The sequence below is a fragment of the Eleutherodactylus coqui genome, unplaced genomic scaffold (genome assembly GCF_035609145.1).
Source record: "Eleutherodactylus coqui strain aEleCoq1 unplaced genomic scaffold, aEleCoq1.hap1 HAP1_SCAFFOLD_33, whole genome shotgun sequence".
Classification (NCBI taxonomy): Eukaryota; Metazoa; Chordata; class Amphibia; order Anura; family Eleutherodactylidae; genus Eleutherodactylus; species Eleutherodactylus coqui.
In genome coordinates this window covers 680,240-707,441 of record NW_027102239.1, presented here as the reverse complement: position 1 = coordinate 707,441, position 27,202 = coordinate 680,240, and the positions used below count along the sequence as shown (strand labels likewise).

The window sequence follows — 27,202 nt, the reverse complement described above, 5'->3', positions numbered from 1 at the left end:
TAGATAGATATGACATAGATATGACATAGATAGATATGACATAGATAGATATGACATAGATAGATATGACATAGATAGACAGATAGATATGACATGACATAGATAGACAGATAGATATGAGATAGGCGATAGATAGATAGATTGATAGATATGAGATAGGAGATAGATAGATATGACATAGATAGATAGATAGATGGATAGATAGATATGACATAGATAGATATGACATGACATAGATAGATATGACATGACATAGATAGATATGACATAGATAGATAGATATGACATAGATACACAGATATGAGATAGATAGATATGACATAGATAGATATGACATAGACAGACAGACAGACAGACAGACAGACAGACAGATAGATAGATAGATAGATATGACATAGATAGATAGATAGATATGAGATTGATAGATATGAGAGACAGATATGAGATAGATAGAGACAGATAGATATGACATAGATAAATAGATAGATAGATAGATAGATAATGACATACATAGAGATGAGATAGATAGATAAATAGATATGATATAGATAGATATGACATAGATAGATAGATATGACATAGATATGACATACATAGATAGATATGACAGATAGATAGATATGAGATAGATAGATATGACATGACATAGATAGATATGACATAGATAGATAGATATAGATAGATATGACATGACATGACATAGATATGACATAGATAGATAGATAGATATGACATGATATAGATAGATAGATATGACATGGCATAGATAGATAGATGACATAGATAGATAGATATGACATAGATAGACAGATATGAGATAGATAGATAGATATGAGATAGATAGATATGACATAGATAGACAGATATGAGATAGATAGATAGATATGAGATAGATAGATATGACATAGATAGATAGATATAGATAGATATGAGATAGATAGATGACATGACATGACATAGATAGATAGATATGACATTGACAGATAGATATGACATTGACAGGTAGATAGATATGAAATAGATAGATATGACATGGATAGATAGATATGACATAGATAGATAGAAAGATGGATAGATATGACATGGATAGATAGATATGACATGGATAGATAGATATGACATGGATAGATAGATATGACAGACAGATAGATATGACATAGATAGATATGACATAGATGGATAGATAGATATGACAGAGATAGAAAGATAGATAGAAATATAGATAGATATGACAGATAGAAAGATGGATAGATATGACATGGATAGATAGAAATGACATAGATAGATATGACATGAGATAGATATGACATGACATAGATATGACATGACATAGACAGATATGAGATAGATAGATAGACATGACATAGATAGATAAGATATGACATGACATAGATAGATAGATATGACAGACAGATATGAGATAGATAGATAGATATGACATAGATAGATATGAGATTGATAGATATGACAGACAGATATGAGATAGATAGATAGATATAACATGACAGATAGATATGACATTGACAGATAGATAGATATGACAGATATGACAGAAAGATAGATAGATAGATAGATATGACAGAGATAGATATGAGATATATAGATAAATAGATAGATAGGGGATAGACAGATGATAGACAGATAGATAGATATAACATAGATAGATATGAGAAAGGAGATAGATAGATAGATAGATAGATAGATAGATAGATAGATAGATAGATAGATAGATAGATAGATATGACATGGATAGATAGATATGACATGGATAGATAGATATGACATAGATAGATAGATATGACATAGACAGATATGAGATAGATAGACAGATATGAGATAGATAGATAGATATGACATGACATAGATAGATAGATATGATATGACATAGATAGATATGACATAGATAGATATGACATAGATAGATATGACATAGATAGATATGACATAGATAGATAGATATGAAATAGATAGATATGACATGAAATAGATATGACATGAAATAGATATGACATGACATGAAATAGATATGACATGACATGAAATAGATATGACATGACATGGATAGATAGATATGACATATATAGATAGATATGACATAGATAGACAGATATGACATAGATGGATAGATAGAAAGAGATAGAAATATAGATATGACATAGATAGATAGATAGAAAGATGGATATATATGACATAGATCGATAGATATGACATAGATAGATAGATATGACATAGATAGATAGATATGACATGACATGGATAGATAGATATGACATAGATAGATAGATATGACATGTATCTATGTCATATCTATCTATATATGTCATATCTATCTATCCATGTGATGTCACATCTATCTATCTCTGTCATATCTATCTATCTCTGTCATATCTATCTATGTCATATCTATCTATCTATCTCCTATCTATCCATCTATCTATCTCCTATCTCATATCTATCTATGTCATATCTATCTATCTATGTCATATCTATCCATCTTTCTATCTATCTATGTCATATCTATATTTCTATCTCTTTCTATCTATCCATCTATGTCATATCTATCTATGCCACATCTATCTATCTATGCCACATCTATCTATCTATCTGTCAATGTCATATCTATCTATCTATGTCATGTCATCTATCTATCTAATATCTATGTGTATATATATATATATATATATATATATATATATATATATATCATATCTATCTATCTCATATCTATCTCTCTCACGTCTGTCTATCTATGTCATATCTATCTATCTATGTCATATCTATCTATCTCAAATCTATCTATCTCATATCTATCTATCTATCTATGCCATATCTAACTATGTCATGTCATATCTAGCTATCTCATATCTATGTCATATCTATCTATGTCATATCTATCTATGTCATATCTATCTATGTCATATCTATCTATCTGTCATATCTATCTATCTGTCATATCTATCTATCTCATATCTCTCTATCTATCTATCTATGCCATATCTAACTATGTCATGTCATATCTAGCTATCTCATATCTATCTATGCCATATCTAACTATGTCATGTCATATCTAGCTATCTCATATCTATCTATGTCATATCTATCTATGTCATATCTATCTATCTATGTCATATCTATCTATCTGTCATATCTATCTATCTGTCATATCTATCTATCTGTCATATCTATCTATCTGTCATATCTATCTATCTGTCATATCTATCTATCTGTCATATCTATCTATCTATCTGTCATATCTATCTATCTCATATCTCTCTATCTATGTATCTATCTGTCAATGTCATATCTATCTATATCATATCTATCTATGTCATGTCATATGTATCTATTTATCTATCTATCTATCTGTCATATCTATGTCATAACTATCTATTTATCTCATATCTGTCTGTCATATCTATCTATCTATGTCATATCTATCTATCTATCCATCTGTCAATGTCATATCTATCCCTGTCATATCTATCCCTGTCATATCTATCCCTGTCATATCTATCCCTGTCATATCTATCCCTGTCATATCTATCCCTGTCATATCTATGTCATATCTATCCATCTTTCTATCTATGTCATATCTATCTATATTTCTATCTATCTTTGTCATATCTATCTGTCATATCTGTCTATGTCATATCTATCTATATATATATATATATATATATATATATATATATATATATATATGACAGACATGACATGGATAGATATGACATAGATGGATAGATAGATATGACAGAGATAGATAGAAAGACATAGATAGATAGATATGACAGACAGATATGAGATAGATAGATATAACATGACAGATAGATATGACATTGACAGATAGATAGATATGACATAGATAGATAGATATGACATAGATATGACAGAAAGATAGATAGATAGATATGACAGAGAGATAGATATGAGATATATAGATAAATAGATAGATAGGAGATAGACAGATGATAGACAGATAGATAGATATAACATAGATAGATATGAGAAAGGAGATAGATAGATAGATATGACATGGATAGATAGATATGAGATAGATAGATAGATAGATATGACATAGATAGATAGATAAATACATATGACATGACATAGATAGATATGATATAGACAGATATGACATTGACAGATAGATACATAGACAGAGAGATATGACATAGATAGATTAGATAGATATGAGATAGATAGATAGATAGATATGAGATAGATAGATAGATAGATAATGAGATAGATAGATAGATAGATATGGGATAGATATGACATAGATAGATAGATAGATAGATAGATAGATAGATAGATATGAGATAGATAGATATGACATAGATTGACAGATAGATTGGAGATAGATAGATATGACATAGATAGATAGATATGAGATATATAGATATGACAGATAGATAGATATGACATAAATAGATAGATATAACATAGATAGATAAATATGACATAGATAGATATGACAGATACATAGATAGATATGAGATAGATATGACATGACATAGATAGATATGAAATAGATAAATATGACATAGACAGATATAATATAAATAGATAGATATGACATGACATAGATAGATAGATATGACATAGATAGACAGATATGAGATAGATAGATATGACATAGAAAGATAGATATAGATAGATATGAGATAGATAGATATGACATGACATAGATAGATATGACATAGATAGATAGATATGACATAGATAGATAGATATGACATAGATAGATATGACATAGATAGACAGACGTGAGATAGATATGACATGACATGACATAGATAGACATGACATGACATGACATGACATGACATGACATGACATGACATGACATAGATAGATAGATAGATAGATATGACATATATAGATAGATATGACATAGATGGATATGACATAGATGGATAGATAGATATGACAGAGATAGATAGATATGGCATGACATAAATAGATAGATATGAGATAGATATCACATAGATAGATATGACAGAGATAGATAGATATGAGATAGATAGATAGATATGACAGATAGATAGATCGATAGATATGAGATAGATAGACATGACATGGATAGATAGATAGATATGACATAGATAGACAGATATGAGATAGATAGTTATGACAGATATGACATAGATAGATACATACATATATGACATGACATAGATAGATATGATATAGATAAATATGACACTGACAGATACATAGATTAGATAGATAGATATGACAGAGATAGATATGACAGAGATAGATAGATATGAGATAGATAGATATGACATAGATAGACAGATATGAGATGCATAGATAGATAGATAGATATGACATAGATAGATATAAGATAGATAGATAAATAGATATGAGATAGATAGATAGATATGACATGACATGACATAGATAGATATGACATAGATAGATATGACACTGGCAGATAGATAGATATGACATAGATAGATAGATATGAGATATATAGATAAATAGATAGCTATGAGATGGATAGGACATAGATAGATATGACATAGATATGACATAGATAGATAGATATGACATAGATAGACAGATATGAGATAGATAGATATGACATGCCATAGATAGATATGACCATGACAGATGGATAGATAGATAGGACATAGATAGATGGATATGACATAGAAAGACAGACATGAGATAGAGAGATAGATATGACATGACATAGATAGATATGACATTGACAGATGGATAGATAGATATGACATAGATAGATAGATATGAGATAGATAGACAGACATGACATAGATAGATAGACATGAGATAGATAAATAGAGAGATAGATATGACATAGAAAGATAGATAAATAGAGAGATAGATATGACATAAAAAGATAGATATGACATAGATAGATAGATAGATATGACATGATAGATAAATATGACATGACATAGATAGATAGGAGAGATAGATATGACATAGATAGATAGATATGACAGATAGATAGATATGACATAGATAGATATGAGATAAAGATAGATAGATAGATAGATAGATATGACAGATAGATATGACATAGACAGACATGACATAGATAGACGGACATGAGATAGATATGACATAGATAAATAGATATGACATATATAGATATGAGATAGATAGGAGATAGATAGATATGACAGTGATAGATAGATATGAGATAGATATGACCTGACATAGATAGATAAATATGGCATAGATAGATAGATGTGAGATAGATAGATATGAGATAGATAGATAGATATGACATGACAGATAGATATGACAGATAGATATGACATAGAAAGATGGATAGAGAGATAGACATGACATAGATAGACAGACATGACATAGATAGACAGACATGACATAGATAGATAGATATGACATAGATAGATAGATAGGAGATAGATAGATAGATAGATAGATAGATAGATAGATAGATAGATAGATAGATATGACATAGATAGACAGATATGAGATAGATAGAGAGAAAGATATGACATAGAAAGATAGATAAATAGAGAGATAGATATGACATAGATAGAGAGATATGACATAGATAGAGAGATATGACATAGATAGAGAGATATGACATAGATAGATAGATATGACATAGATAGATATGACATAGATAGATATGACATAGATAGATATGACATAGATAGATAGATAGATAGATAGATATGACGTAGATAGACAGATATGACATGACAGATAGATAGATAGATATGACATAGATAGATGACAGATATGACATAGATAGATAGATGACAGATATGACAGAGATAAATAGATAGATATGACAGATAGATATGACAGAGATAGATATGACAGATAGATATGACAGAGATAGATATGACAGATAGATAGATAGATATGACATAGATAGATAGATATAGATAGATATGATATAGATAGATATACAATAGATAGATAGATATGAGATTGACAGATAGATAGACAGATATGACATAGATAGATATGAGATAAAGATAGATGGAAGGATAGATAGATATGACATAAATAGATATGACATTGACAGATGGATAGATAGATATGACATAGATAGATATGAGATAGATATGACATAGATAGATATGACATACATAGATATGACATAGATAGATAGATATGACATAGATAGATATGAGATAGATATGACATGACATAGATAGATATGAAATAGATAAATATGACATAGATAGACAGATATGATATAGATAGATAGATATGACATGACAGATAGATAGATATGACATGACAGAGATAGATATGACATGACATAGATAGATAGATATGACATAGATAGATAGATATGACATAGATAGATAGATATGACAGATAGATATGACATAGATGGATATGACATAGATGGATAGATAGATAGATATGACAGAGATAGATAGATATGGCATGACATAAATAGATAGATATGAGATAGATATCACATAGATAGATATGAGATAGATAGATATGACAGATAGATAGATCGATAGATATGAGATAGATATACATGACATGACATAGATAGATAGATAGATAGATATGACAGACAGATATGAGATAGATAGTTATGACAGATATGACATAGATAGATACATACATATGTGACATGACAGATAGATATGATATAGATAAATATGACATTGACAGATACATAGATTAGATAGATAGATATGAGATAGATAGATATGACATAGACAGATATGAGATGCATAGATAGATAGATAGATATGACATAGATAGATAGACAGATATGACATAGACAGATATGAGATAGATAGATATAAGATAGATAGATATGACAGACATGAGATAGATAGATAGATATGACATAGATAGATATAAGATAGATAGATAAATAGATATGAGATAGATAGATAGATAGATAGATATGACATGACATGACATAGATAGATATGACATAGATAGATATGACACTGGCAGATAGATAGATAGATAGATATGACATAGATAGATAGATATGAGATATATAGATAAATAGATAGCTATGAGATGGATAGGACATAGATAGATATGACATAGATAGATATGACCATGACAGATGGATAGATAGATAGGACATAGATAGATGGATATGACATAGAAAGACAGACATGAGATAGAGAGATAGATATGACATGACATAGATAGATATGACATTGACAGATGGATAGATAGATATGACATAGATAGATAGATATGAGATAGATAGACAGACATGAGATAGAAAAATAGAGAGATAGATATGACATAGAAAGATAGATAAATAGAGAGATAGATATGACATAGATAGATAGATATGACATAGATAGATAGATAGATAGATAGATAGGACATGATAGATAGATATGACATGACATAGATAGATAGATATGAGAGATAGATATGACATAGATAGATAGATATGACATAGATATGACATAGATGGATAGATAGGAGATAGATAGATATGACAGAGATAGATAAATAGATAGATGACAGATATATAGATACATATGACAGATATGACATAGATAGATATAGATAGATATGACATGACAGATAGATATGACATACATAGATATATATGACAGATATACAGAAATGACAGATAGATAGATATATATGACAGATATACAGATATGACATAGATAGATAGATATATATGACATAGACAGATATTAGATAGATAGATATGACATGACAGATAGATATGACGTAGAAAGATGGATAGATAGAGAGATAGACATGACATAGATAGACAGACATGACATAGATAGACAGACATGACATAGATAGATAGATATGACATAGATAGATAGATATGACATAGATAGAGAGATATGACATGGATAGATAGATATGACATAGATAGATAGATATGACATAGATAGATATGACATAGATAGATAGATATGACATAGATAGATATGACGTAGATAGACAGATATGACATGACAGATAGATAGATAGATAGATAGATAGATATGACATAGATAGATGACAGATATGACATAGATAGATGACAGATATGAAAGAGATAAATAGATAGATATGACAGAGATAGATATGACAGATAGATATGACAGAGATAGATATGACAGAGATAGATATGACAGAGAAAAAAAGATAGATATGACAGAGATAGATATGACAGATAGATATGACAGAGATAGATATGACAGAGATAGATATGACAGAGATAGATATGCCATAGATAGATAGATATGAGATTGACAGATAGATAGATATGAGATTGACAGATAGATAGATATGACATAGATAGATATGAGATAAAGATAGATGGAAGGATAGATAGATATGACATGACATAGATAGATATGACATAAATAGATATGACATTGACAGATGGATAGATAGATATGACATAGATAGATATCAGATAGATATGACATAGATAGATATGACATAGATAGATAGATATGACATAGATAGATAGATATGACATAGATAGATAGATATGACATAGATAGATAGATATGACATGACATAGATAGATGGATAGATATGACATAGATGGATAGATAGATATGAGATAGATAGATAGATATGACATGACATAGCTAGATATGACATAAATAGATAGATAGGAGATAGATAGATATGACATAGATAGATAGTAGAGATGAGCGAGCGTACTCGGAAAAGCACTACTCGCTCGATTAATTTGCTTTATCCGAGTATCGCTGTGCTCGGGTCTGAAGATTCGGGTGCCACTGTGGCTGACAGGTGAGTCGCAGCGGGGAGCAGGGGAGAGCGGGCGGGAGAGAGGGAGAGAAAGATCTTACCTCCGTTCCTCCCCGCTCTCCCCTGCAGCCCCCCGCTCCGTGTCGGCACCCGAATCTTCAGACCCGAGCACAGCGATACTCGGATAAAGCAAATTACTCGAGCGAGTAGTGCTTTTCCGAGTACGCTCGCTCATCTCTAATAGATAGAGATAGATATGACATAGACAGATAGAGATAGATATGAGATAGATAGATACAAATAGACAGTTAGATACAGATAGATATGAGATAGATAGATACGAGATAGATAGATAGATAGATATGACAGATAGATATGACATACATAGATAGATATGACATAGATAGATGTGAGATAGATAGATGTGAGATAGATAAATATGACAGAGATCGATATGACAGAGATCGATATGACAGAGATCGATATGACAGATAGTTATGACAGAGATATGACAGAGATAGATATGACAGATAGTTATGACAGAGATAGATATGACAGATAGTTATGACAGAGATAGTTATGACAGAGATAGTTATGACAGAGATAGTTATGACAGAGATAGTTATGACAGAGATAGTTATGGCAGAGATAGATATGGCATAGATAGATATGGCATAGATAGATATGGCATAGATAGATATGGCATAGATAGATATGGCATAGATAGATAGATATGGCATAGATAGATAGATATGGCATAGATAGATAGATAGATAGATATGAGATAGATAGTGTGGTGGAAGTCCAGTATTCCTATATTTTGGATCGGTGGGCCTTGGCAGTAGACAGTTATCAATTTAACATTCTGTATACATACTTCTGTCTTGCTACAAATATAGTTCATGACAGTTGTGCAATAAGTACTTCCTACATATGAAAGTATCTGTTTTTCATAACTCTGCTGACAAAGATGGAATTTAGCCCGTAACCAACATGTATAAATATATTTGACTGTCCAGCTGCATGCACTAATACGGAACTAGGAATCAGACATGGACAACCGCAGAAATTACCCAAGCAATTTTACTGGAAACGTATGCAAATAACATGGGAGGTTTGTGCAATTTATAGTTCATGATGTAACATCCAATCATATCGAAGGAACCCCACGTGGCTCCAAGACAACCCACTCATTTCATCCACCACCTGATGGCCAATCACAGATGACCGGAGGATGGAAGAATTGCAAGATGCTTATCCAATAATTAAACAATACGTTGTATGCATGTAATCTTTGACCTGCCCAGATGGGCGGATTTGTTAAACTCTTAAAATAGGCTACACGCCGATCATTAAAGTTAGAATTGAGGAAGCTATGCATGCTGAACCTCGTGTCAGTGTGAAAAACTTCTTATGCGCATTATCAATTCAGAATTAATATGGAGGGCTGTAAACATTCCAAATTGAGTAAGCCGTGATTCCGCAAAGGAATTCTACGACAGTGGCACCCCAGATGGGACTGTGATCGACAGGTTCCATAGAATTCGGACAGAAGACACGGACATATGCGACCTTGGACTTGGTGGGCCCAAAATATCATCAGAACACGGTGAGATAAATTAATTATCTATACCTGTGTGGCTAAGTTCAGGCTCGCCCATGTGCCGTGCCAGGCCGAATGATTTGGACCCGATCGACAGGTACTTCTTTAAGTCTCGATCACATGATAAGAACCTGTCATAAGATATAAAGGAATGTTTACATGCCTGTCGTTTTGAGAGTACTGGTCGGTTGGCAAGGTCAGTGAATTGCTTTAAGGGAGAGGAAGTCCCCGCAGGGGCCCCCTGCTCGGGTCAGGTTTGGAGTCTAAAACCTTAGAGTCAGGGGGGCCTGACGGAGTAGTTTGACTAGGTGGTCCTGCTCTGGTCAGGTTTGGAGTCTAAAGCCTTAGAGACAGGAAACGGTCAAACGTCTGGACAGGCAACGCTGCTCCGTTAGAGTCTGGTAATAGACCTAGGAGGGGGGCCTGCCAGACAGTATCCCGAGGGGCAATTTAGACTAAGCCAGCCGTACTGGCGCTCTGTCTATTTGTCTGTTTGTCTGTGGTATGAGAATACCACACATGTCTTGCCCAAATTGCAAAAAAAGGATTGTTATTGACGAAAAGTACCCTCGGATGGGTCAGAATAATTCCTACCCTGCCCACCGCTGTGGTTACGGTCCACTGTTTGAGGATGGTGGTCCACAAATATTTGTTTATGGTTTAAATGTCCACGAGTAGATCCCTCCGTCTGAGGGTAGATTGATAAACTGTGTAGCGACAGAAATGCTAGAGACTCTAGGGCGGGGCATATTATGTCCGGCGTCTGAGGAGACTTTTATAATCATGTTGTTATATAGGAATAGTTTGTTTGTCTGTCATATAGAAGTAGTATCAGTCCTGCTCAACTGTGCCCGTAATTGTTTAGAGAAAAAAAAAAAAAGCTGCAAACTTCATTTAAAAAGAGGAAGTGGAACTCTTAATAGAAGCGGAGCAATTCTTGTGCTGTAACATTTGTTAGTTATTTAACTAATATTGGATGTTAAAACTACTAGTATGTCTTGTTATGTAACCTAATCTTTGTCATACGCCCGTCATAAATGTAAAAAGTTATATGCCACTCACATCCTGAGGGGGCTCTTAAGAATACAGACTGCGTAGCCCCACCATGCCCACAAGAAAATACATCTATGTTAGCAGTCCCCAATTCAATTGTAACCACATACAATGTTAGGTGGTCACCGCTATGACAGTAGTTACAACATAATATATGTGATTTATGCATTAGACGTTAGAATTTTCCTAAGAGACTTAAAAAGAGGAAGTGAAGGTGGGCTGCAATGGCGTCTGTATTAATACACAAAGACACCATTTTAGTGAATAGAGAGAATTGCAGTACATTACCAATCAGATGGAGATGCCCAGCATCTAAGACTGCATCTGCCCGGTCGCCGGAAGTCTGGGACAACAACTGTCTACTGTTGTAGAAGATAAAATTAGCCGTTCTCCCTGTCGCTGGGCTGTCACATAAGCGAGAGACTTAAAAAGAGGAAGTTACTTGCCCTGTAGTCCCAGCACAAGTAACGTATATTCACAGACAATATAAAATAAATAAGTAAACTACAGGGAGTAAGAGACGGTAGAGAAGCCAAGGAAGAGGAAACAAGCAGGTAAAGATAAGGCCAGGTATCCACAGTAGGAACGGGGCAGATTGACCCGTAATTTGTAAAATGTAAATGGTGTGGTGCATAAGACTTTATCTTTATTGAGTTGTGATGTGTACCCAAGGACTGCCAAACATTGAATGAGGGAATAAGGAAGTAAGTGATTAGCCACACTCAGAGGGGTGGAGCTTGATGATGCAAGAACACGTCTCTTATCCAAGGAGGGGGTAAGAATCATAGATAGCCAGAAGAAAAAGTTTTTTGTTTTTTCCTCCTGTCTCACACTCAGCTTTCCACGGTTCCTGACAAATTATGGGACACCCACAAGACAGGCATAGGGAAATTGGATGTATCAACCATGATAATATATACGAGACCCAGATACACACCCCTGGGTCAAACAGTATCCCCCTAGTTTATAAAAAAAAAAAAAAAAAAAAGGGGTGAAGGGTCAGCCATGCAGATCAGGTGTTGTGTGCTGATGCTTTGGAAAAACTGCCAACCGGCCACAATTTCACTGTTAATTTCTCTTGCAGAAGGCTGTAAGGCCTGGAGGCCTCCAAAGACTAACCAAGTTCTGCAGGCCATACCTGTACATACACCCGTTGCCAAATTCCGCACCTTTCTGGGCCTTGTTTCATACTGCCGGCCATATGACAGTATTGACACAAAAGCACGAAGGACAACCACAGCCATGAGGGTGGATCCAGTGACTTGAGGAGCTCCCTCATCTGCTTTTGCGGTGGCAGCAGTACAGGCAATGGTTGACAAATCTTCTAAGTTGGTATTGGACTACCCCCTAGTGGTCCACACCCCAAATGACACCCAGAACATACTCATGCAAGTGCAACCCAAGCACTTATCTCTGGGCTATTAGATCCGACTACAATGTGCTCTTTCCATGCCTCCCCCAATATTGCTCTGGGCTTCCCAATGTTGTAATACCTTGAATCCGGCTACTCTTCTTTTAATCAGGTATTCCTGGGGGGAGGGGAGGCATAGGTGATTTGAGTATGGCGGATCAGCTATTTTTTAAATAGCATTATTGTAGTGATGTACACACTGTTAATGATGCATATTTTGAGTTTTCTTTTGTAGATGGTATCAGGGTGAGGATTGATGATTCCGAACCAGATATGCAGAGGTCACACAACAAGATGTCCTAAACGCAGAAGCTCTGCCTCCGCATGTCTCAGGGCAAGAAGCGGAACCGGAGGCCCTCACTGAGGCGTGTGGAGTGGTAGAAGGTAAGTCGGCAACTTTTTACACTGACTCCTGGAATGCATTTGGCATAGCTCATGATTATGGCCCAATATGGAAGGCCAGACAGCTTGTTATCTCAGTAGGACAGCCAATTAAGAATGGTGCAGCGGTGCAGAGTCTCATGGAAACCCTACTACCACTACCTGGCAATGGAGAATCCACACCGATTTCTACAACGGAGAAGCGAGAGATGACACCCTCGCCGACAACACAGCAAAGGCAGCGGCCCTCAAGCCGTGGAAGAAAGAAGAATAGATGCTGACAGCATGAGTCAGTGATAAAAACTTTGGACTTTGATAAAACTTTGGACTTTGATAAGACTTTGGACTTTGATAAGACTTTGGACTTTACAGTTACAAGTCAACGAGGAAAGAAAGCAGATGGGCTAAAATACGGGAGCGACAGCACAGGACGGCGTATGGCGAACAATCAACAGAATTTGCCTACAGAGGTCCCTGTTCCCCATGATGGCCCAGCTGGTACCCAGAATCAAAAGCAGCAATGACGGCGACACTGAACAAGAATGGGTGACACCTGGGTTCTCTGTAGCTGCTGCATCATTTGTCCAGTTAGCATGATCTTTGCCATATGCGAGTCCGGACAGAAGTAAGGTGGCCATATAACACTTGCCTTGACCACTCTACGCATTTCAGAGATTGCCAATTTGACCACATTCAGCTCACACCTGTTGGGGAGTATGAATATGTGCTTGTTGTTGCTCGAGTCTTTTTCAGGTTGGAGGCCCACCCGGATACTAAGGTAAATGAGCAGATAACCACACAGAAGCTCATGAATGAAGTAATCTGCAGATACAGGTACACAGGTGTTCTCTTCCAGACTCAGAGGCAGACACTGGGACACATATCTTGCAGCCTGGGGATTGGGTGCGCATCAAGAAGTTCCCCAGGAAGCACCCTCCTGAGCCCCGATTTGATGGCCCCTACCAGGTGCTTCTGACTACTGCCACAGCTGTGAAACTAGCCGAAAGACCTTGACGAACATGATGATCATAGCCGACCCTACCTTTGAGGACACCTTGACAGTAGCGACTGGCTACTCTGACCAGAATCTCTGGTTGGAGTTGATGAGGTACAATGCTAACAGGAGCAACAAGTCTAACTGTTGCGTGTGCGGTAGTGCCCGACTACACTCGGGGATGGTCCCCCTAAATCTCCCTGTAGATGCTGAAGAGTGGTTTATTAGTCTCTTCACGAACATTTCCGCTAATTACACTGTCCGTGAGAAATGGAAGAAGGAATACTCTATAACTACTTAAGTGTTTTGCACCGGAGAGAGTATTACTGACTACCCTGGAAACTACACCTGCCAGGCAATTAGGCAGGGTAGAGGGAGATTTTTGGGGAACGCATCAATATTTCCCTAGTTTAAAAAAGATGAAGAGCCAGTTCCGATAATGCCAACCACATACGCTACCAAAGAAAAGGAGAAATGTACTAATACTGTGCCTGCCCCGATCTCCTAAGATGGATTGTCAGTGGAATTCCCATTTGCCAAGGGATAGTGCAGAAGACCTTAGGTTCCGGCGAGGGCACACCCTGTGGGGTGTTAACTTGTACAGATAGAGGGTATGGATGCCCGGAAATGAGCCCAGGGAATCCATGGCCTCCCTCTGAGGTGAGGTAGGGATCCCCCCCCTAGGAGTAGGGACTTACGGGCAGTGGGGAAACCCTGATGCAAGGGTGAGGCGAACTGGACGTGTTCACCATTAGGACTATCTCCAGGAGGGACATTGGTGTGGGTGAAGATTAAGGAGTCCCACGCCGTGCGTACCTGTGCACGCTATTAGTATTGTAACATTATGCTAGAGCGAGAAGAGAGGCTCCTGGTGATAGTTTTGATCTACACGTATACATTGACATCATAGGATAGCCAAGGGGGGGTACCTGACAAGTTTTAAAAATTAGAGACCAAGTTAAAACTAGATTCGAGTCCATTTTCCCGATCATTAGGGTAAATAAATGTTGACTGGATTAATTATGTTTATTATAATTAACAGCGGTTTATAAATTATACTAGAGACGCCTTATAGGGACTAGTCGACCAATAGGACCTACCTCGACTATGACTTTCCAAAATAGAATGGCACTAGGTACGATTTTAGCCAAAAAAGGGAGTGCCTGTAAGACAATAGGGGAGACTTGCACCTACATTCCAGACAACACGTGACCCACAGGTAAAGACGCAGTTGCCATTAAGAAGCTGACCGCACTAACTAAAAAGAGCTAACCTTAGTCTGGTTTCCTCAGTAAGGTACCTAACAGGAGAAGGGAAAAATATATAAAAAATAAGTTTTGGAACATTGTGTATTTAGAACACTGTGATAGGTTTTTGCTAAGATTTTGCTTTATTTTATCTGCAGTGCACTCTGCTTATGTCCACGCAACATGCCGGTGTTACAACGCCCCTGGTCCTGTTACCTTGCCGCCTCTGGAAAAGGGAAGTGGGAATAATCAGCTTGTAGCTCTTTCCTTCCAGACTAATATATATGATCATGCACTTACTAATGAGACAGGGGTTCAGTCATGTTGATCAGTAATTAGATAGTCCTGATTTTGCACTCTTGTTGATGAATCGAGGTAACGTCAAGAAGGCGGGGTTCTATACAAGTTATGCAGTGTTTACCTGAGATAGTAAAAGTCGCACCTCTCCTAACCTAATTATGGTTGTCACCTTTATAGTCATTCTAATTTCTGTTTGTCGTTGCATACAGTGTATTCCGACCCTGATGACTGCCTGGTCCACCTGTCCCACTACGACGTCCAACAAAAAGCCCACTGTCAGCGCAACCGTCGTCATCATGGATCCAGAATGTGATGATGTCGAACCATCCTATACCCCCATGGCAGTAGTAGGCCCAGTCGTCTACAAAACAATGCGAGTCTAGGGTCAGCGGTGGGGGATTGGGGTGGGACGGAGCAGGGCGAGTTTAGTGAAACAGATAGTTTCAAGGGGGGTCTGTGGTGGAAGTCCAGTATTCCTATATTTTGGATCGGTGGGCCTTGGCAGTAGACAGTTATCAATTTAACATTCTGTATACATACTTCTGTCTTGCTACAAATATAGTTCATGACAGTTGTGCAATAAGTACTTCCTACATATGAAAGTATCTGTTTTTCATAACTCTGCTGACAAAGATGGAATTTAGCCCGTAACCAACATGTATAAATATATTTGACTGTCCAGCTGCATGCACTAATACGGAACTAGGAATCAGACATGGACAACCGCAGAAATTACCCAAGCAATTTTACTGGAAACGTATGCAAATAACATGGGAGGTTTGTGCAATTTATAGTTCATGATGTAACATCCAATCATATCGAAGGAACCCCACGTGGCTCCAAGACAACCCACTCATTTCATCCACCACCTGATGGCCAATCACAGATGACCGGAGGATGGAAGAATTGCAAGATGCTTATCCAATAATTAAACAATACGTTGTATGCATGTAATCTTTGACCTGCCCAGATGGGCGGATTTGTTAAACTCTTAAAATAGGCTACACGCCGATCATTAAAGTTAGAATTGAGGAAGCTATGCATGCTGAACCTCGTGTCAGTGTGAAAAACTTCTTATGCGCATTATCAATTCAGAATTAATATGGAGGGCTGTAAACATTCCAAATTGAGTAAGCCGTGATTCCGCAAAGGAATTCTACGACAATAGATAGATAGATAGATATGACATAGATAGATATGAGATAGATAGATATGGCATAGATAGATATGGCATAGATAGATATGGCATAGATAGATATGGCATAGATAGATATGGCATAGATAGATATGGCATAGATAGATATGGCATAGATAGATATGGCATAGATAGATATGGCATAGATAGATATGGCATAGATAGATATGGCATAGATAGATAGATATGACAGATAGATAGATAGATAGATATGACAGACAGATAGATATGACAGACAGATAGAAAGATCAGACAGATAGATAGATCAGACAGATATGACAGATAGATAGATAGATAGATAGATAGATAGATAGAGATAGATATGACAGAGATAGATATGACAGAGATAGATATGACAGAGATAGATATGACATGGATAGATATGACATGGATAGATATGACATGGATAGATATGACATGGATAGATATGACATGGATAGATAGATAGGTATGAGATAGATAGGCAGATATGACATAGATAGATATGACATAGATGGATAGATACATAGATAGATTGATAGATAGGAGATAGATGGATAGACAGATATGACATAGATAGATATGACAGAGATGGATGGATAGGACATAGATGGATAGATATGACATAGATAGATAGATTGATGGGAGATAGATATGACATAGATAGATATGACATAGATGGATAGATAGATAGATTAATAGATAGGAGACAGATAGATATGACATAGATAGATAGAAAGATAGATAGATATGACAAAGATAGATAAATAGATAGATATGACAGATAAATAGATAGATAGGACAGATAAATAGATAGATATGACAGATAAATAGATAGATATGACAGATAAATAGATAGATAGGACAGATAAATAGATAGATGGGACAGATAAATAGATAGATAGGACAGATAAATAGATAGATAGGACATGACATAGATAGAGAGACATGACATAGATAGAGAGACATGACATAGATAGAGAGACATGACAAAGATAGATATGACAGAGATAGATAGATATGACAGAGATAGATAGATAGAAATGACAGATAGATAGATATGACATGACATAGATAGATATGACATGACATAGATAGATAGATATGAGATAGATAGATAGATAGAAATGACATAGATATATAGATATGACATGACAGATAGATAGATCTGAGATAGATAGATATGACAGAGATAGATAGATATGACAGAGATAGATAGATATGACAGAGATAGATAGATATGACAGAGATAGATAGATATGACAGAGATAGATAGATATGACAGAGATAGATAGATATGACAGAGATAGATAGATATGACAGAGATAGATAGATATGACAGAGATAGATAGATATGACAGAGATAGATAGATATGACAGAGATAGATAGATATGACAGAGATAGATAGATATGACAGAGATAGATAGATATGACAGAGATAGATAGATATGACAGAGATAGATAGATATGACAGAGATAGATAGATATGACAGAGATAGATAGATATGACAGAGATAGATAGATATGACAGAGATAGATAGATATGACAGAGATAGATAGATATGACAGAGATAGATATGACAGAGATAGATATGACAGAGATAGATATGACAGAGATAGATATGACAGAGATAGATAGATATGACAGAGATAGATATGACAGAGATAGATAGATATGACAGAGATAGATAGATATGACAGAGATAGATAGATATGACAGAGATAGATAGATATGACAGAGATAGATAGATATGACAGAGATAGATAGATATGACAGAGATAGATAGATATGACAGAGATAGATAGGACAGAGATAGATAGGACAGAGATAGATAGGACAGAGATAGATATGACAGAGATAGATATGACAGAGATAGATATGACATAGATAGATATGACAGATAGAAAGATAGATATGACAGATATATAGATAGATATCAAAGATAGATAGATATGACAGATATGACATAGATAGATGGATAGATAGATATGAGGTAGATAGATATGACATAGATAGATAGATATGACATAGATAGATATGACATAGATAGATATGACATAGATAGATATGACATAGATAGATATGACATAGATAGATATGACATAGATAGATATGACATAGATAGATATGACATAGATAGATATGACATAGATAGATATGACAGATAGAAAGATAGATATGACAGATATATAGATAGATATCAAAGATAGATAGATATGACAGATATGACATAGATAGATGGATAGATAGATATGAGGTAGATAGATATGACATAGATAGACAGATATGACATAGATATGACATAGATAGACAGATATGACATAGAGAGACAGATATGACAGAGATAGATAGATAGACATAGATAGATATTAGATAGATAGATATGACATGACATGACATAGATAGATATGACATAGATAGATAGATATGACATGACATAGAAAGAGAGATAGATATGACATAGATAGACAGACATGAGATAGATAGATATAGATAGATATGAGATAGATAGATAGATAGATAGATAGATAGATAGATAGATAGATAGATATGACATAGATATGACATGACATAAAAAGATAGATAGAGAGATAGATATGACATAGATAGACAGACATGACATAGACAGACATGACATAGATAGACAGACATGAGATAGGAGCTAGATAGATGGTTAGATATGACATGACATAGATAGTTAGATATGACATGACATAGATAGTTAGATATGACATGACAGACAGATAGATAGATAGATAGATATGACAGAGATAGACAGATATGACAGAGATAGATAGATATGATATAGATAGATAGATAGATATGATATAGATAGATAGATATGATATAGATAGATATGACATAGATAGATAGGAGATAGATGTGACAGATATATAGATAGATATGACAGATATGACATAGATAGATGGATAGATAGATAGATAGATAGATAGATATGAGGTAGATAGATATGACATAGATAGACAGATATGACATGACATAGATAGACAGATATGACATAGATATGACATAGATAGACAGATATGACATAGATATGACATAGATAGACAGATATGACATAGATAGACAGATATGACATAGATATGACATAGATAGACAGATATGACATAGATATGACATAGATAGACAGATATGACATAGATATGACATAGATAGACAGATATGACATAGATATGACATAGATAGACAGATATGACATAGATATGACATAGATAGACAGATATGACATAGATATGACATAGATAGACAGATATGACATAGATATGACATAGAGAGACAGATATGACAGAGGTAGATATGACAGAGATAGATAGATAGACATAGATAGATATTAGATAGATAGATATGACATGACATGACATAGATAGATATGACATAGATAGATAGATATGACATAGATAGATATGACATAGATAGATAGATATGACATAGATAGATATGACATGACATAGAAAGAGAGATAGATATGACAGATAGACAGACAAGAGATAGATAGATATAGATAGATATGAGATAGAGAGATAGATAGATATAGATAGATATGAGATAGAGAGATAGATAGATATAGATAGATAGATAGATATGACATGACATAGATATGACATGACATAAAAAGATAGATAGAGAGACAGACATGACATAGATAGACAGACATGACATAGATAGATAGATATGAGATAGGAGATAGATAGATAGATGGATAGTTAGATATGACATGACATAGATAGTTAGATATGACATGACATAGATAGTTAGATATGACATGACATAGATAGTTAGATATGACATGACAGACAGATAGATAGATAGATAGATAGATATGACAGAGATAGATAGATATGATATAGATGGATAGATATGATATAGATAGATAGATAGATATGATATAGATAGATAGAATATAGAGAGAAATGACATAGATAGATAGATATGACAGAGATACAAAGATAGAAATGACATAGATAGATAGAAATGACATAGATAGAAATGACATAGATAGATAGATATGAGATAGATAGATATGACATGACATAGATAGATAGATGTGAGATAGATATGACAGACAGATATGACATAGATATGACATAGATAGACAGATATGACATAGATGACATAGATAGACAGATATGACATAGATAGACAGATATGACATAGATAGACAGATATGACATAGATAGACAGATATGACATAGATAGACAGATATGACATAGATATGACATAGATAGACAGATATGACATAGATATGACATAGATAGACAGATATGACATAGATATGACATAGACAGATATGACATAGATATGACATAGAGAGACAGATATGACAGAGGTAGATATGACAGAGATAGATAGATAGACATAGATAGATATTAGATAGATAGATATGACATGACATGACATAGATAGATATGACATAGATAGATAGATATGACATAGATAGATAGATATGACATAGATAGATATGACATGACATAGAAAGAGAGATAGATATGACATAGATAGACAGACAAGAGATAGATAGATATAGATAGATATGAGATAGAGAGATAGATAGATATAGATAGATATGAGATAGAGAGATAGATAGATATAGATAGATAGATAGATATGACATGACATAGATATGACATGACATAAAAAGATAGATAGAGAGACAGACATGACATAGATAGACAGACATGACATAGATAGATAGATAGTTAGATATGACATGACATAGATAGTTAGATATGACATGACATAGATAGTTAGATATGACATGACATAGATAGTTAGATATGACATGACATAGATAGTTAGATATGACATGACAGAGATAGTTAGATATGACATGACAGAGATAGTTAGATATGACATGACAGAGATAGTTAGATATGACATGACAGAGATAGTTAGATATGACATGACAGAGATAGTTAGATATGACATGACAGACAGACAGACAGACAGATAGATAGATAGATAGATATGACAGAGATAGATAGATATGATATAGATAGATAGATATGATATAGATAGATAGAATATAGAGAGAAATGACATAGATAGATAGATATGACAGAGATACAAAGATAGAAATGACATAGATAGATAGAAATGACATAGATAGAAATGACATAGATAGATAGATATGAGATAGATAGATATGACATGACATAGATAGATAGATGTGAGATAGATATGACAGACAGATATGACATAGATATGACATAGATAGACAGATATGACATAGATGACATAGATAGACAGATATGACATAGATAGACAGATATGACATAGATAGACAGATATGACATAGATAGACAGATATGACATAGATAGACAGATATGACATAGATATGACATAGATAGACAGATATGACATAGATATGACATAGATAGACAGATATGACATAGATATGACATAGACAGATATGACATAGATATGACATAGAGAGACAGATATGACAGAGGTAGATATGACAGAGATAGATAGATAGACATAGATAGATATTAGATAGATAGATATGACATGACATGACATAGATAGATATGACATAGATAGATAGATATGACATAGATAGATATGACATGACATAGAAAGAGAGATAGATATGACATAGATAGACAGACAAGAGATAGATAGATATAGATAGATATGAGATAGAGAGATAGATAGATATAGATAGATATGAGATAGAGAGATAGATAGATATAGATAGATAGATAGATATGACATGACATAGATATGACATAGATATGACATGACATAAAAAGATAGATAGATATGACATGACATAGATATGACATAGATATGACATGACATAAAAAGATAGATAGAGAGACAGACATGACATAGATAGACAGACATGACATAGATAGATAGATATGAGATAGGAGATAGATAGATGGATAGTTAGATATGACATGACATAGATAGTTAGATATGACATGACATAGATAGTTAGATATGACATGACATAGATAGTTAGATATGACATGACATAGATAGTTAGATATGACATGACAGACAGATAGATAGATAGATAGATAGATAGATATGACAGAGATAGACAGATATGACAGAGATAGATAGATAGATAGATAGATATGACAGAGATAGACAGATATGACAGAGATAGATAGATATGATATAGATGGATAGATATGATATAGATAGATAGATATGATATAGATAGATAGAATATAGAGAGAAATGACATAGATAGATAGATATGACAGAGATACAAAGATAGAAATGACATAGATAGATAGAAATGACATAGATAGAAATGACATAGATAGATAGATATGAGATAGATAGATATGACATGACATAGATAGATAGATGTGAGATAGATATGACATGACATAGATAGATAGATGTGAGATAGATAGATATGACAGAGATAGACAGATATGACAGAGATAGACAGATATGACAGAGATAGATAGATAGAAATGACAGAGATAGATAGATAGAAATGACAGAGATAGATAGATAGAAATGACATAGATAGATAGATAGAAATGACATAGATAGATAGATATGACATAGATAGATAGATATGACAGATAGATAGATATGACATATAGATAGATATGACATAGATAGATAGATATGACATAGATAGATAGATATGACAGAGATAGATAGATAGATATGACAGAGATAGATAGATAGAAATGACAGAGATAGATAGATAGAAATGACATAGATAGATAGATATGACATAGATAGATAGATATGACAGATAGATAGATATGACATATAGATAGATATGACATAGATAGATAGATATGACATAGATAGATAGATAGATATGACAGAGATAGATAGATAGATATGACAGAGATAGATAGATAGATATGACAGAGATAGATAGATAGATATGACAGAGATAGATAGATAGATATGACAGAGATAGATAGATAGATATGACAGAGATAGATAGATAGATATGACAGAGATAGATAGATATGACAGAGATAGATAGATATGACAGAGATAGATAGATATGACAGAGATAGATAGATATGACAGAGATAGATAGATATGACAGAGATAGATATGACAGAGATAGATATGACAGAGATAGATATGACAGAGATAGAAAGATAGATATGACAGATATATAGATAGATATCAAAGATAGATAGATATGACAGATATGACATAGATAGATAGATAGATAGATATGAGGTAGATAGATATGACATAGATAGACAGATATGACATGACATAGATAGACAGATATGACATAGATATGACAGATAGACAGATATGACATAGATATGACATAGATAGACAGATATGACATAGATATGACATAGATAGACAGATATGACATAGAGAGACAGATATGACAGAGATAGATAGATAGACATAGATAGATATTAGATAGATAGATATGACATGACATGACATAGATAGATATGACATAGATAGATAGATATGACATAGATAGATATAACATGACATAGAAAGAGAGATAGATATGACATAGATAGACAGACATGAGATAGATAGATATAGATAGATATGAGATAGAGAGATAGATAGAGATAGATAGATAGATATGACATGACATAGATAGATAGATATGACATAGATATGACATGACATAAAAAGATAGATAGAGAGATAGATATGACATAGATAGACAGACATGACATAGATAGACAGATATGAGATAGGAGCTAGATAGATGGTTAGATATGACATGACATAGATAGTTAGATATGACATGACATAGATAGTTAGATATGACATGACATAGATAGTTAGATATGACATGACATAGATAGTTAGATATGACATGACATAGATAGTTAGATATGACATGACATAGATAGTTAGATATGACATGACATAGATAGTTAGATATGACATGACATAGATAGTTAGATAGGACATGACATAGATAGTTAGATATGACATGACATAGATAGTTAGATATGACATGACAGACAGATAGATAGATAGATATGACAGAGATAGACAGATATGACAGAGATAGACAGATATGACAGAGATAGATAGATAGATAGATAGATATGATATAGATAGATAGATAGATATGATATAGATAGATAGATATGATATAGATAGATAGATATGATATAGATAGATATGACATAGATAGATAGGAGATAGATAGATATGACAGATATATAGATAGATATGAAAGATAGATAGATATGACAGATATGACATAGATAGATGGATAGATAGATAGATATGAGGTAGATAGATATGACATAGATAGACAGATATGACATGACATAGATAGACAGATATGACATAGATATGACATAGAGAGACAGATATGACATAGAGAGACAGATATGACAGAGGTAGATATGACAGAGATAGATAGATAGATAGACATAGATAGATATTAGATAGATAGATATGACATGACATGACATAGATAGATATGACATAGATAGATAGATATGACATAGATAGATATGACATGACATAGAAAGAGAGATAGATATGACATAGATAGACAGACATGAGATAGATAGATATAGATAGATATGAGATAGAGAGATAGATAGATAGATAGATAGATATGACATGACATAAAAAGATAGATAGAGAGACAGACATGACATAGATAGATGGATAGATAGATATGACAGATGGATAGATAGATATGACAGATAGTTAGATATGACATGACATAGATAGTTAGATATGACATGACATAGATAGTTAGATATGACATGACAGACAGACAGACAGATAGATAGATATGACAGAGATAGACAGATATGACAGAGATAGACAGATATGACAGAAATAGATAGATATGATATAGATGGATAGATATGATATAGATAGATAGATATGATATAGATAGATAGAATATAGAGAGAAATGACATAGATAGATAGATATGACAGAGATACATAGATAGAAATGACATAGATAGATAGAAATGACATAGATAGATAGATATGAGATAGATAGATATGACATGACATAGATAGATAGATGTGAGATAGATAGATATGACATAGATAGATAGATATGACATGACAGAGATAGATAGATGTGAGATAGATAGATATGACATAGATAGATAGATATGACATGACAAAGATAGATAGATGTGAGATAGATAGATATGACATAGATAGATAGATATGACATGACAGAGATAGACAGATATGACAGAGATAGATAGATAGAAATGACAGAGATAGATAGATAGAAATGACAGAGATAGATAGATAGAAATGACAGAGATAGATAGATAGAAATGACAGAGATAGATAGATAGAAATGACATAGATAGATAGATAGATAGATAGATAGAAATGACATAGATAGATATGA

At 33.9% G+C, this 27,202-nt stretch overlaps 1 protein-coding gene across 3 annotated transcripts in view; it reads right to left on the bottom strand.

The window, feature by feature from the left end:
- The window catches only part of BAHD1 (bromo adjacent homology domain containing 1), a 303,231-nt gene that overhangs the window by 121,852 nt on the left and 154,177 nt on the right, over positions 1–27,202 (bottom strand). The window contains exon 2 of one of the 3 annotated variants that reach the window (XM_066588827.1): positions 11,321–11,421. The exons of the other annotated variants lie outside the window; for them this stretch is intronic. The gene's annotated coding sequence lies outside the window, so the exon portion shown is untranslated. The remainder of the gene's footprint in view (positions 1–11,320; positions 11,422–27,202) is intronic. 3 annotated transcript variants of the gene reach the window in all.